Raw genomic sequence first — 13,607 nt, forward strand, 5'->3', positions numbered from 1 at the left:
AAAGTAAATAAAACATGAAAAAAAGTATTCTTTGTTCAAAAGTCTGTAAATGTCAGACTATTTATCCTTGATAGAAAACCTCCTTTAATGGGGTATTGAAATGATAAATTATAAAAACATGAAACTTTTCGTTGAGTAACTAAAGCATTCATATATCCACTGTAATAGCTACCTTTTCTCCATTGCTAGAAAACAAAACTGTGAATACAAGTCAGGAGTAAACACCAACTAAATAAAACAGCCCTTTGAGTTTCATGCCATTGGGGAAATCTCATTATTTGCATATTAAAAAAAAAAAAAGTTTGTTCCGTAGAAGGTAGGGGTGGATGATACTGGAAATTTGGGCATTGATCCAAGACCAATTATTGCAGGGCAGATATCGTTGATATCAATGCCAATACCGATAGTTTTTCTTTGAAATGGAGTGATCATAGAATGATTTTGGAAATACACAATGTGTTGTGTATACAGTAAAACACAGAACAGAGTCTTGTCTTGATAACAAATGACAACAATCTTAACTGTGCTGTTTGCACAGACAGTGTTGCCAGATTGGGCAGTTTTCTGCTCAAATCAGGGATTTTTTTTGCCCACTCTAGCATACCTGCAGACGGTAAGACACAGTGCTTGCATGAATTCCATAAGTAAATTCAAAACTGCAAAGAAAGTATTGATTTAATCACACTAGTATGGATACAAAACTCAGATCGATACGCCCACCCCTGTTAGAAGGACTAGGGCATGTTTGATGGATGTTTGGCTCCGTATAAATCCCATTAGAGTCTGATGTAGAATTGATCAAAGTTCTTTTCAAATCAAACTTTATTAATAAAGCACTTTTATGCAGCAATAACACCCAACAAAAAGAGACATAAAACGGTAAATTAATAAACTGAAAGTGTAATTAGAAATAAAAACTGATGTGGAAAGCAAGCAGCCAGACCCTGTTCAATGAGAATAGTTGGTCAATCTATGGAAGATCTCGCATATCACATAATAATCCTCTAACTTAATCCCTGAAAAGTCATTCCCTCATCTTCTAAACCTGCTTAGTACTGGACCAGGTCAGAGTGATAATGTAGCCTCCCTCACCAATTGTGTGGTAAAGATGGGACACCTTGGCAATACAAGTCCCTTGCTGGGTCATTTACTACCACCCCCCCACCCCAAATACACATCTAATGGACAGTTAAGTAATTGTTCATCTAATGTACATTAATTCACATAGGATGCATATTTTTGGACCATTAGATGAAATATGAGTGCCCGGACAAAAACTATGCATATTTAAGAAGAACATGCAAACTTCACACAGAAAGGAACCAGCTAGGAGTTGAACCAGGTGTCAAAAATGAACAGACAGCTGGTTCCACGTGCAGCAGGTTTATTAGTTCAGACAAGTCCACAAAGGTAGATCAGAGTCAGACGGACAAAGGTAAGTCATGAGCATGGGATGATCCAATAAGAGAGTAGAGTTGTTAGGGTCCAGGCAAAGGTCAGGGCAGGCAGCAAGCAATTTGAGATGAAGCAGGAGAAAACAGGAGATCAGGTCCAGACTGAGACGCTTGGTAATGCAGGCAGAGTGGCACAAACAATACTTCACACTGAGTCAGGCTCTGTGCAGTGCTTAAGTGTCCTGTAGGTGATTGCAATGACAGTCAGCTGAGCGGCATCTGGGGAGAGTAAGCTGGGGTTGCTGGGAAATGTAGTGTCTTCAGTACTCTGGAGATGGCTTCCACCGGTGGCCAGATGGAACTCTGAGTCCTGATACCAGGGACTTCTTGCTGTGCTGCAACATTCTGATCCCAGAATACTTCAACACTAAAGACAATAGACGACTATTTTAAAGCAAAGCAAATATATATATATAAAATATGTTAAATATGAGAACTCTAGAACTAATCTGTTTTGAAGAAAAAAATAAGACAAAATTGCAGATTTCTCTCCTCATTTTCTACAACTGGCACTCCACTGTGTCAACCTCTGAAGTAAAGATTTAGCTGTGAAATAACTGTAATAAAGTTAAACCTCTTCCTTTGAAACATGTTACTTGAAAAGCTTATTGACAAGCACAAACACATGCACGCAAATGTGCAGCTACACACACACTCACAGGATCAAAATAGAAATGGGACAAAGAGAAAGTGCGGAATGTGTTTACGCGCTTTACAACAGAACTTAATGTTTAGGTAAACATCACAGATCCCTCCTACACCCCTCATCAACCCGCCGGTTTTCTCACACACAAACACATTCACACTTTCCAACCAGACCGCATGGAATGAGCCTCGTCAGGTGCAGAGTGTTGACAGTGGCTCTGGTGACAGATAAAGCTTTACGCTCACATCCGTCTAGACTGACAGCTCTGACCTGATCCCTGACCTTGTGCATCAAAACAGACTCCCGAGCGTTTGTCTTAGATGAGCTACAACTATTTGACTGACAGGTTTCTGTGTATGAAGTGCTTAGGTCAAAGAGGCTACACCTTTACATACAGTAAGTTTTGTTAGCTGGTGCGAAGATTCAGTTAATGTTCACACAAACATTTGCAACAATGTTTGGTCGGGGGAGTCGGGTGTCTATGGGTTTAAAAATGGGCAAATCTGCGTGGGGAACTTTGGTAGCTTGCAGAACATTTTACGATCGTAGGCCGCTCGGTGAATCCGTTAGGCAAAAATGTTCATGCGCTTTTTTTTTTAATGGGTATGCTGCAGGTGACAGGTTATGGTGAACACTTATGCTACTTGTAAGAGTGAAGTAGGTGAGGTGATGGCGTGTTAGGATTTTTTTCCTTTTCTCAACCCCCCCCTCCGAGTTGCACACTGCACAGGGGGCCCATTGGTGTTCAAGTGAAAGGTGTGTCTTCCATGGGCATCCACTGGGCGCAGACTATTACATATAAAGAAATTAGAGAATCAGAGTGTAGTTTGCGTGGGCATCCTACTGGTATTTGTGTATCAGGTGCACATAGCATTTGCGTGCAGTCAGTAAGGAGCCAGTGTGCGCACTGTACTAATGACGAGTTTGACGCAAGTACGCTGTACGACAGCATCACCTGTATTTCATAAGTGAATGTCACCTCTATTATACTTACAAAAACTTCATGATACACTTACAACACATAAAATGATTGTAAGTTTTCATTTTTATGATGTTGCTGCCTGAGTCTCAAGGGAACTAGAAGACGCACCTACTGACCCCGCTCTGCACCTGTCTATTACACTCCATTGACCTGGTGAACCTAAAAATCTGCAGCACCCACTACAAGTCAACACGTATACAGGTGCATATGACTAAGGCCCAATCTGAATTCACCCTACCCCTACATTTAGCACTCCAAATGGAGAGTTATGGAAAAAGGTGTCTCCTTACTTTGTAGTCACTTTCACTCGAGGACACATTACTTCAGAGTGCACCCATGTGAATAAAACCCTTTCTCCTCTGCGGTACAGCATGACGCAGAACCCCCTCGCGATGAAGAACTCCCTACCCTCTGCTCGGAGGGGTGGCCATTAAAAAAAATAGTTCGTACACCCCTTGCACTTCAAATACCGGATACGAATGGAGGGGTAGGCGAATTCGGATTGGACCTAAGGCTTCAGGTGTGAATTGGGGATAAGGTATTGCTTATTGCAGAGCGCAAAAGTTCAATAATGGAACCCATCTGTGGTACTACTGCCTTTGCTTTTACAACATATCTTGCGGATACCCATTTGTTGTTAAATGTCCTCTTCATTGATTTTTCTCTCATCTTGTAAACTAAATAATTTATCGCATAATTTGCACATAAAGGAGCTTAATGTCAATGTTTTTGTTTCACATTTATTTTGTCACCTGATGAAACATTGCAAACATAAGCATATATATTTATGTTTGACGTAATAACATTGCTCCACCCCCCTTTTTTTTTCTTATCAACACTTTTTGCTGCGATTATTCAATAATTACTCAAGTTTTCTTGTTTCTCAATTGGAAATGTCATCTATGCTGGGGGCACTGTCTGGTCCGTCTGTTGTGACAGCAATCAGCCGAACCGTGGAGATAATGAGAGTGCAAGTACTGCTAAGCCCTTCCTATTAGACAACAACTTACTCTATGAAAAACTTCAAGACTCGCTGTCTCTCTTCATGACACTTTGTCTCTTATAAAGCCCGAGTCATCAGCACCTGTCATGCTTACATTTCTTTGTTTAGAGCTGTTGTCTGATTTCCAGCTACTGTTTCCTGTTTTTGTTTCTTAGAGCAGTAACCTGAAGTGGTTTAACAACTTTAAGGAAGCCAACTCATAGTTTTCTGTCATCTTTGACCCCGAGGCAACTGTCAAACTCAGGGTGCGTCAGGATTGGGCGTTTTTTGAACCAGGATTAAAGGCTAAAATTAGGCCGAGTACAGCGGACAGTTACAAGTCAGACTGAAGCTCATCTAAAACAATTATCCTTTCCTGTTTGGGTTCCATGCTGTGTAATTTTGAATGAGTTCCCTTAAATGGAATGCCCAGTTGGAAAAAAAAAATCTTTAAAGGCAGATTTGAATGGAATGCACTGTTAACTGAAAGGATTAAAAGAAGATTTGCCTTGAATGGTTGAATGACGAGAAGAGAGTGCAGGAATGACTCGTCTGGGAGATTTTTCGCCGGCGAAGTGTTGCTCGCACACGAAAATGTGCGAGCATTCGAAGGTGCCCAACCTCGCCATCTCTCTCTTCTCCCTCACTCTCCCTTCTGTTTTCAACCGTACACAAACGCACAACCCTGACTTCCTCCTGTTGTTGTGTGTTTTTTGTCAGTCTAATCTCTGCTCTAATCCTCACACTGCTGCCAGACAGACAGGCCCACCCAGGTGAATGAGACTGAACTTAGCTCTAAGTGTGAGTGCGTGATTATGCATGTTTGTGCCGAAGACACAGCTGGCGAATGTCAGAGGATGTGACTTGATCGCACTCCGGACATCAACATTCAATATGAATATCAAATCATCACCTTTGACATTACAGCAGAATGACTAGGATATCTCGTTAAGTTTTCTTACTATGACTATGTGCATGTGGAAGAATTCCCCATTCAGAAACTAACACAGAACAAAATGTCAAGGGTTACTTGAAATGAAGAACGTTCAATCTTTTTAATATTTTGCATAAAAACTTTCGTGCATTTTAACTGAAAAATACTGTCAACAGAAATATTACTTTTAGGTAAACAGTCGCATGCATGGGAGCTCCGAAATCGTCCCCTCGTCGACTAGCAGTAGCATGTTCCCAGCAGGATAGCGTGTCAGTGGTTGGTGACTACATCACCAAGCCTCCAGGATCAAAGATTTCAAAAAGACACATGGATTTATTTGTTTTTTTATGACCAGACCTTAACTTTGATAAATACAGTCTGAATGGCTGTAGGTGGTCTGGCGTGTTTGAATAAAGCCAGGTTTTGTGTACTTAAGAGCATATCAGTGGAAGTCCACACCTGAAAGAAAGAGGTGCTGGAAAGAGAACACAAGCAATAACAGGGAGAGGCTTTTTTTTATGATTATGATTTTGAGTATGATTTTTTATTAAGAAAACAAAAAAAAATAAAGCCAAATCAATATAGAAAACTGGAATTTAGGGTAATTTTAAACACATTTAAGCACAACAATAATGCAATAGGAATCTGATTTAAAAAACATAATCAAATGGGGATTTTTCTTTCACATAAAGCAGAAAAAACAGCATATTTTTTAAGTGATTGTTCAGGTACAGCTTTTTGTTAGAAGTTGTTTAGATTCAGAATTATTTGCAGAAATATAAGGAGACAACATGTATAACTATATCTACCACCTTTTAACAAACATTTCTGGATGGTTAAATGTTAAAAAGTAGCAAGAACATCATGCATAACACTTAAAGAATAATATACAGGCTGCAGAGCGGTCAAGAAGTTTAAAGCGTCTCATTTCCTGCAGCTCTAAGATTGGGCTGCTACCTGCTTTGCTGTGTGAGTCTTGTAGCACCATGGCTCTTTAACGCATTTAAGACATCCTAAAAAATTACATACCTAATTATACCATGTCATATGGTTATCTGGTGGTTTAGCATCCACTTTCATTAAACATTTTTTTCTTGCACCAACACTGTAAAATATAACTTTGAAGATTTTTTCAAATTTAATCCATGTTCTAGTCATTCCTAACTGACATTCAAAGCTGAGTTGCATTTTATATTCAACTAAGACGTGCAGCTTTTATTCTATACACCGCATATGACAAACCACTAATCCTTATTTATGCCCTGCCAAGCCTGTCATGTTTTAAGCTGCACTTGCATTATGGCCAGTGGCAGGTAAAGTGCAGTAAGCCTGACTGGATTTGGCAGCAATCAGAGACACTGATGGTAAAGAGTTTACTTCCAAAAAAGAAGGATATCCCTACCTACTCTCACAAAACCACTGTTGGCAGGAAAACCAACTTCATTAGGGAGCAGCAAAGAAGTCATAAGTTATCTGGAGAGTTGAGCTTAAATGTCGGCAATGGTGGTTTTGAAGTGATAATATGTTGTCCAGGGATTGAAGATATAGTTGATAGATTAAAATTTTGTTAAAAAAAATGTAATATTAATAAAAAATTAACAGTTTATATATATATATATTAGTGGTGAGTGAAAAAAAAAGATTTTTAGAAGCATTTTTAGACGCAATTCTGAATCGTTTTACACATTTTTAAAAATCAATATTTAAAAAAATGTATCATTTGAAGTATATTGTAACAAGAAGAACTAAACTCTTGACATTTTTAGTCTTTTGGCCCCAACTTCTCTTAAAACGACCGTTTGGAAGCATTTTGATTTTCAAACTGTTGAAAGTCAATTGGACAAAACTCCTGTGGTGTGTAAATGATGTCACTTCAAGATAAAATATGTAGAGAACACAACAAATTTGTGAAATCCCAATATCCGGCTCACTAGATACAATTCATTTTGTTTGATGTGAGGTTAAAAGGGTTTCATTAAAGCTGGTCTAGTGATAAAACATAAAATTTTCTTATTCAACATTGCTGAGTTCAGGGAACATTTCCCTTGAGAAACTTTGAAAGATTTTTGATTATCAAATGAAATGTTTTTCACTTCAGAATTTTTATGTTCTCAATAAAAGTTAAACAAGTATGTTGATCTTGTCTTTACGTAAAAATGCACTTTGGTGAAGAAAAGTAGATCATATTGTTGTACAGAGAAACATTTGTAAAAAAATGCAGATTTGCGATGCACTGATATTTATTTAATAAATAATCATTTCATAATCAAATTGTTGCCTCCTGAATCGTAATCGAAATGATTCATGAGGTGCCTCAAGACTCCCACAAATGAGCAGTGTAAAACAAATAATAATAAAACTTCTGTTTAGTCCTACTGGATTTGAAAAATCCTGTGAAATTTTTAATGATCTTAAAATAAAACATTTAGCAAAACCGAAAGAAGAATATCTAACATCATTGGCAAAACAGAAATAGGTCTGTTTCTGACTAATTTAATATAAGTGGCTGTTTCAGTAGGAAATCCCAATTACAACCTTCAATAGAGGGCAGTAGCTAGTAAAAACATTTTAACCTTATCTAAAGATTATAGAAAAAAGTCATGTTGATAAATTAAGCCAGAGTATCAAGTTGTTTACCATACTTTGGAATAATTTGAAAATGAACTTAGTCCAATAAGAATAATTTAGAATCTGCTTTTGAGTTAATTTCTAATATGCAACCTTTGAGGTTCAATGTTAAATTTGTATTTTACCAACTGTTTTTATTTAATTTTTTAAACTAGCAATATTTTTTTGGGATGTTGCAGCAGCAGCAGCTCAAAAATAAAAGGCGTTGCTGCAAGTTTGTTTTTTTTTAAGTGCAGTTGTATATCTCAGATTTTAAGTGTTTTTTATTTCAGAGTAAATGCTGATGTATGTTATAATGAATAGAAGAATAATTACTTGATGTGTCTCCATAACTTTTCTATGGAAGGCATGTCTTCTTCTATAAAAATATTTCCACTACACTTAACTATTCTTGAAGATTTGCCCATCCCAGTTTTATAATACAAATTGTGGAAGAACTTGATTAAAAGTCAAAAGAGAAAAAAAATGACAGCATAAAACATGTTTCACTATTTACAAGAAAGATTCCTCTTCTTTTAAATTTCATTTAGACAGAGTGAACACATATTGTCTTTTGTACTACTTTTATAATAGCAATCATGTTGTTCATATTTTTGTTACATTTAGCCACTGAACAAACTTGTCACCCTTTACCTAAAAGCCCCATGTGTTACGTCCAATTAGACTTTTATTTTGTAGGCACACACAATCACACTCCACCAAATGTAAAATGTCCATTTACTCAAATAAGTTAGCAAGCCTAAGTTTAATTGAAATAAGTAAAAGCTGCGTCATGCTTCAGATATTAAAACATGAAAGAAGCTAAAAATTCAACATGCATCAGTCAGGGAAATGTTTTGTTTGAGGTACTTGGTATTTCAGAGAATTCATGTGAAAATCTACAAACTAAAAGAGACAAAGTTTGTCTTTTATCCCCTGACATCTTTGTTTTTGTCTTTCTGTTTTTTAATGCACATTTGTATTTTTTATTTTTGAGGTGTTAAAAGCTTCAATTTTGCACTGTGACCACACTTGTGCAAAACTCTGGCCATGTGCATAAAAAGATGCACTTTGAAGTGCAGAGCTTTCCACTCATTTCAAAAAAAGAACAGATGTGTGGGAGGAAAGATTCAAGGAAAAAATAGAAAGAGGAAGAAGGAAAAAGATCAGGTGGAAGTTAAGGAACCCAGGAGAAAGATGAAGACAAAAAGAGGCAAAGTTTATAAAATAAAAATGATAGAGAGGGAAAAGAGCATGAATTGGTGATGACAGAGAAGTTGAACTTTAAAGTCTCGTATTTAAACATGAAAGCCTGACAGAGGGGGAGACACTTGTGTTTGTAGGAGTGTGTTTGTGCGTGTGCTAGTATCAGGGGCAGACGGGGCAGGCGGGCTGCATGGTCTAACTTGCTGTGAAAGCACCTGAAGAAACAACACAAGGTTGGCATGATAACATCTACCCTGACTGCCCGTCAAGGCCTGTGTGTGTGCGCAAGTTTGGGAGTGTATGCAAGCTTGAGAGGTTGTTTTGTTGTACGCTGCATATTTGTAACATCTGGAACCCAGACATTCTTTGAAACGTCTTTTTGTATCAATGCTATAAATAAAATTAAATGTTAGCTCTCAAGTGTTTTACAATATGAGCATAAAGTGTCCATTTAATGATCTATTTCCAGATCTGAGATCGCCATAGCAGCTTCTACAGCACACCTATACGCTTTTCCAAGGACATGTCATTGCGTCTGCGGGGGCAACCTTTTAGCATCCATCCAAAAATGCGATTTACAGCTTAATATTCTTGATTTATGCCCTCCGTCATGAGAAAAATGCCACAAAAACATGTTAAAATTTTCATTGGAATGAAAATTTTACCTGTTTTTTTAATAGAGATTAGGTGTATAAAAAAAAAGATTGTCAGAACAATTTCCGTTGAATTTTTTCCAATTAGAAAAAAAAAATGTAATTGAATGCATTGAATGCATTCACACTATTGAGATTCTTCATTTACCTTTTCTTTTTGACACGTAAAAACTCAAGCACACTTTATGCGATTTACACAATCTTGGTATCAAAACGTTCAGCACGTTAAGGACATTACTGCTTGTATTATTAGTAGTTGTGCACTTTACAGTTTTTGCGTAGTTACACAATTTGTGCGTTTTTTCAGGACCATTATAACTAATAGGATTTTTTTTACAAATTCCTGCAAATTACACACTTTATGCAATTTAAGCAATTTAACACATTCAGCATGTCCAGAAATTCATGCTTGTACTTCCAGCATTGTTAAAATTCATGCAAGTTACACAAAATTACACAATTTAACACAAGTTTACACAATTTTACACAAATTTGTTCAAATTTTAAGCAAATTCAGTATTTTATGCAATTTTACACATCCAGCATGTTCAGGAAATCCATGCTTTTACTACACATTATTACAATTACACAAGTTACACAAATTTAACACAACTTTACACAACTACACAATTTTACACAATTTGTGCAAATTTTAGGCAAATTCAGCCTTTTATGCAATTTTACACATCCAGCATGTTCAGGAAATTCATGCTTTTACTAGACATTGTTAAATTTAAGCAATTTTAAGCTTTACATGGTTGTGTTCACAAATGTACACAAATTGTCTGTTTTTTCCACAAAATTCTTACAACTTTTTGTGCAATTTCAAACCTATGCAATATGGGTATCAAACCATTCAGCATGTTGAGAACATTATGACTAACTACGTTTTTTAAGCTAACTTTGAGCTTTGCAAACATATTAGCATAATTTTATCTTTTTTGGCTAATTTGACACTTTCTCCGGTTTTTAAGGCTAATTCTTTGTTAAGCTACTTCCAGCAATTCCTTCAGCAATTACAGTAAGTCCTTACAGCATCTTCAGCAAATGTTTGCAGCATATTCAGCGACAACATTCAGCAGAGATGCATTCACACATGCATTATCGCAGGTAATGCATTTTTTCTAGTTTACCTTTGTGATTACCACCTTATTTTTGTCATTCTTTTTTTTTTTTTTAAAGCCATTCACTTTCTCCACATTGAACCACATCAAGGAACATTTATACATCTGGTTTGAATCTGTTTCAGACTTTTAATAGTTATAAAGTCAGAGCGGTGATACAGAAAGTATATATCTTGTGTAATCAACTTTCTCAAAAACGTATTGGAAGTTTTACAAAGATTAACATTTAATTCAGTAAATTAAAATATATATATATAGTTTGACTAATACAGTCACAGTGAACAATGTGATTTTTCTTGATAAGTTACACTGTTTTCTAAGATAGCACACATGTCTATTTGCATTTTGTGTTGTCGTCTCAAACTGTCTGTGAAGTATCAACTCTTTCCCACCTCCTTTTATTTGTATATTCAATATTTGTTCAGAGCCTAAACGGCTGGACATAGCGTCCTTTCCAAAACTAAGAAGTGCCAAAAATTTGAAAATTGATCATGAAGGAGGAAGTAATAATTACAGTTTGTGTCCGGCCTGAATTATATGACACTGTGTGACAGGCCTCTGTGAACACCATAGGCTGAAAGCGCTAAAAGTGGCAAACTTACATCAGATATTCAATGGTAAACTTGTGCGAACTTTGCTTGACTGCACAAACGCATTTCTAAACATGTGACATTTAGAGGGATTCTGGTGTTTGGGAAAATGCAGGTACACGTCACGACACTTCTCTGTGATTTCACCTCTTGCTCTGTCTCTCTTAGGCTGAGGTGGATTAGTAAAGTTCTGCTCTGTTTACCTCCACCTGTCAGCGCTGTGTGTGCGTGCGTGCTGCAGCGCACAAGTGTGTGTCCTGTGCACTGAGCCATGAGAAGCAACCGCAAAGACCCTGCATCATAGGTTCTGTCGAGGTGACAGCTAGGCAGTCCCACCCAGAACACACACACACTCGTGTACACACACTTAGCGTGTCACTCTTAGACGTTTTAGCTGAGTGAATCCTTGGAGGTCTATGGGCCGATCAGCACTCAGAATATGAAAACTCGATGCTGCATCCTCATTTGCTGTTTCCCCTTATGTTGAGAGGAAAAGATGTAGAGATGAAAAGATGAAGGCTTAAAGAAAAAATAAGCAAGGGAGCATGTTGTCTTGTTGTGTGGTCTCGTGCGAGTGAGAGGGAGCCTCACCTCCACGCCTCACTGCCATCCCTCCTTCCTCCCCCAGCTGCCAGAGCCTGCTCTGGCCTGTTAGCAGGAAGTGTTCTCCCACCTGACACACTTACATAGGTGTAGAACTTAGACATGTTAACTAAGTTCTCCTCAAAAGTTCACAAAAAACAAATGTTATACAAATTAAAGATGTTCCACTCTGTCTGAACTCAGTTAAGCTGAAGTGATCCTAAATATTAAACTGCAGCCAGACTTGGTTTAGTTATGCTGGTGTAAGTCCAGGCTGATGAGGGATGTCCCATTATGCTTTTCTACACTCTGGTCCTCTCAGAATGTTTTTTTAAATTTATTTTATCTCCAATCATGTTACACACCCCAAAGAATGATCAATCTTGGCGAGTTCGCCCTTGTATGAGGGTGGCTAGTTTTAATTGGCCAAAATGCTCAATGAATCCAACGTTTAAACTGAGGATGTTCGCTCTAAGCAGGATGGCAAAATAAACAAAAAGAGGGCATTCTGAGACAATTTGCTTTTAAAACGCGTCTTAGTTTCATCATTAGTTTAATACATGTAATGAGACACCTTGCCATGTAATTTTATCCTAACCCTGACCTCATCGTTAATGATGTCGATAATGTCTAAACATTGCTGCCAAAAGCATGCCATATTTGATTTTGGGAAACATCCATCCATCCATCCATCTTCCTCCGCTTCATCCGGGACCGGGTCGCGGGGGCAGCAGTCTAAGCAAAGATGCCCAGACTTCCCTCTCCCCAGCCACTTCCTCCAGCTCCTCTGGGGGGACTCCAAGGCGTTCCCAGGCAAGCCGAGAAACATAGTCTCTCCAGCGTGTCCTGGGTCTTCCCCGGGGCCTCCGCCCAGTGGGACATGCCCGGAACACCTCACCAGGGAGGCGTCCAGGAGGCATCCGGACCAGATGCCCGAACCACCTCAACTGGCTCCTCTCGATGCGGAGGAGAAGCGGCTCTACTCCGAGCTCCCTCCGGGTGACTGAGCTCCTCACCCTATCTCTAAGGGAGCGCCCAGCCACCCTGCGAAGAAAACTCATTTCAGCCGCTTGTAGTCGGGATCTCGTTCTTTCGGTCACGACCCAGAGCTCATGACCATAGGTGAGTACAGGAACAAAGATCGACCGGTAAATTGAGAGCTTTGCCTTCTGGCTCAGCTCTCTTTTCACCACAACGGACCGGTACAGCGACCGCATAATAGCGGACGCCGCTCCAATCCGCCTGTCGATCTCACGTTCCGATCTTCCCTCACTCGTGAACAAGACCCCAAGATATTTAAACTCCAAGGGAAACATCTATTTTTTTTATCGTTTTTTTCATTTTTTATATATTTTTTTTCTTATTTTTTTACATTAAAAAAAAATTAAACAACATCAAAAGTATATATTAACAATACTTTTTTTTCATAACTCCATACTACATTGGAATAATGAAGGCGAACCCAGAAGAAAGAAAATAAAATTGAGATGAGTGGACACCAGTTCATTCGCTGAGAGCCGGTAAATGGACCTTCTAACAAAACCAAAGAGGGAGCGGTAGCGATGTCCGCTCAGGGATGGACTACTCACCACCCTACTTGTATAAAAGGGGGTCCCAAATCAAACTCAAAACCTTAACCTGGCCAAAGGTAAGTTTATACCCTCTTGCGGGCACCCTTTGGGCAATGTAAATTATCTTCAATGCCTAACCCGAACCAGGGGGCGCTTTTAACAACCTTGGAAATCAAATTAATAATGCATCCATAGTAGGGGTGGGATTCTGGAATTTGGGCCTAAGTATGGCAAAGTAATGAAATGACTTTTTCCAAACAATAAATTAGTCAAAAA

The sequence above is a fragment of the Oryzias melastigma genome, linkage group LG4, assembly GCF_002922805.2.
Source record: "Oryzias melastigma strain HK-1 linkage group LG4, ASM292280v2, whole genome shotgun sequence".
Lineage (NCBI taxonomy): Eukaryota > Metazoa > Chordata > Actinopteri > Beloniformes > Adrianichthyidae > Oryzias > Oryzias melastigma.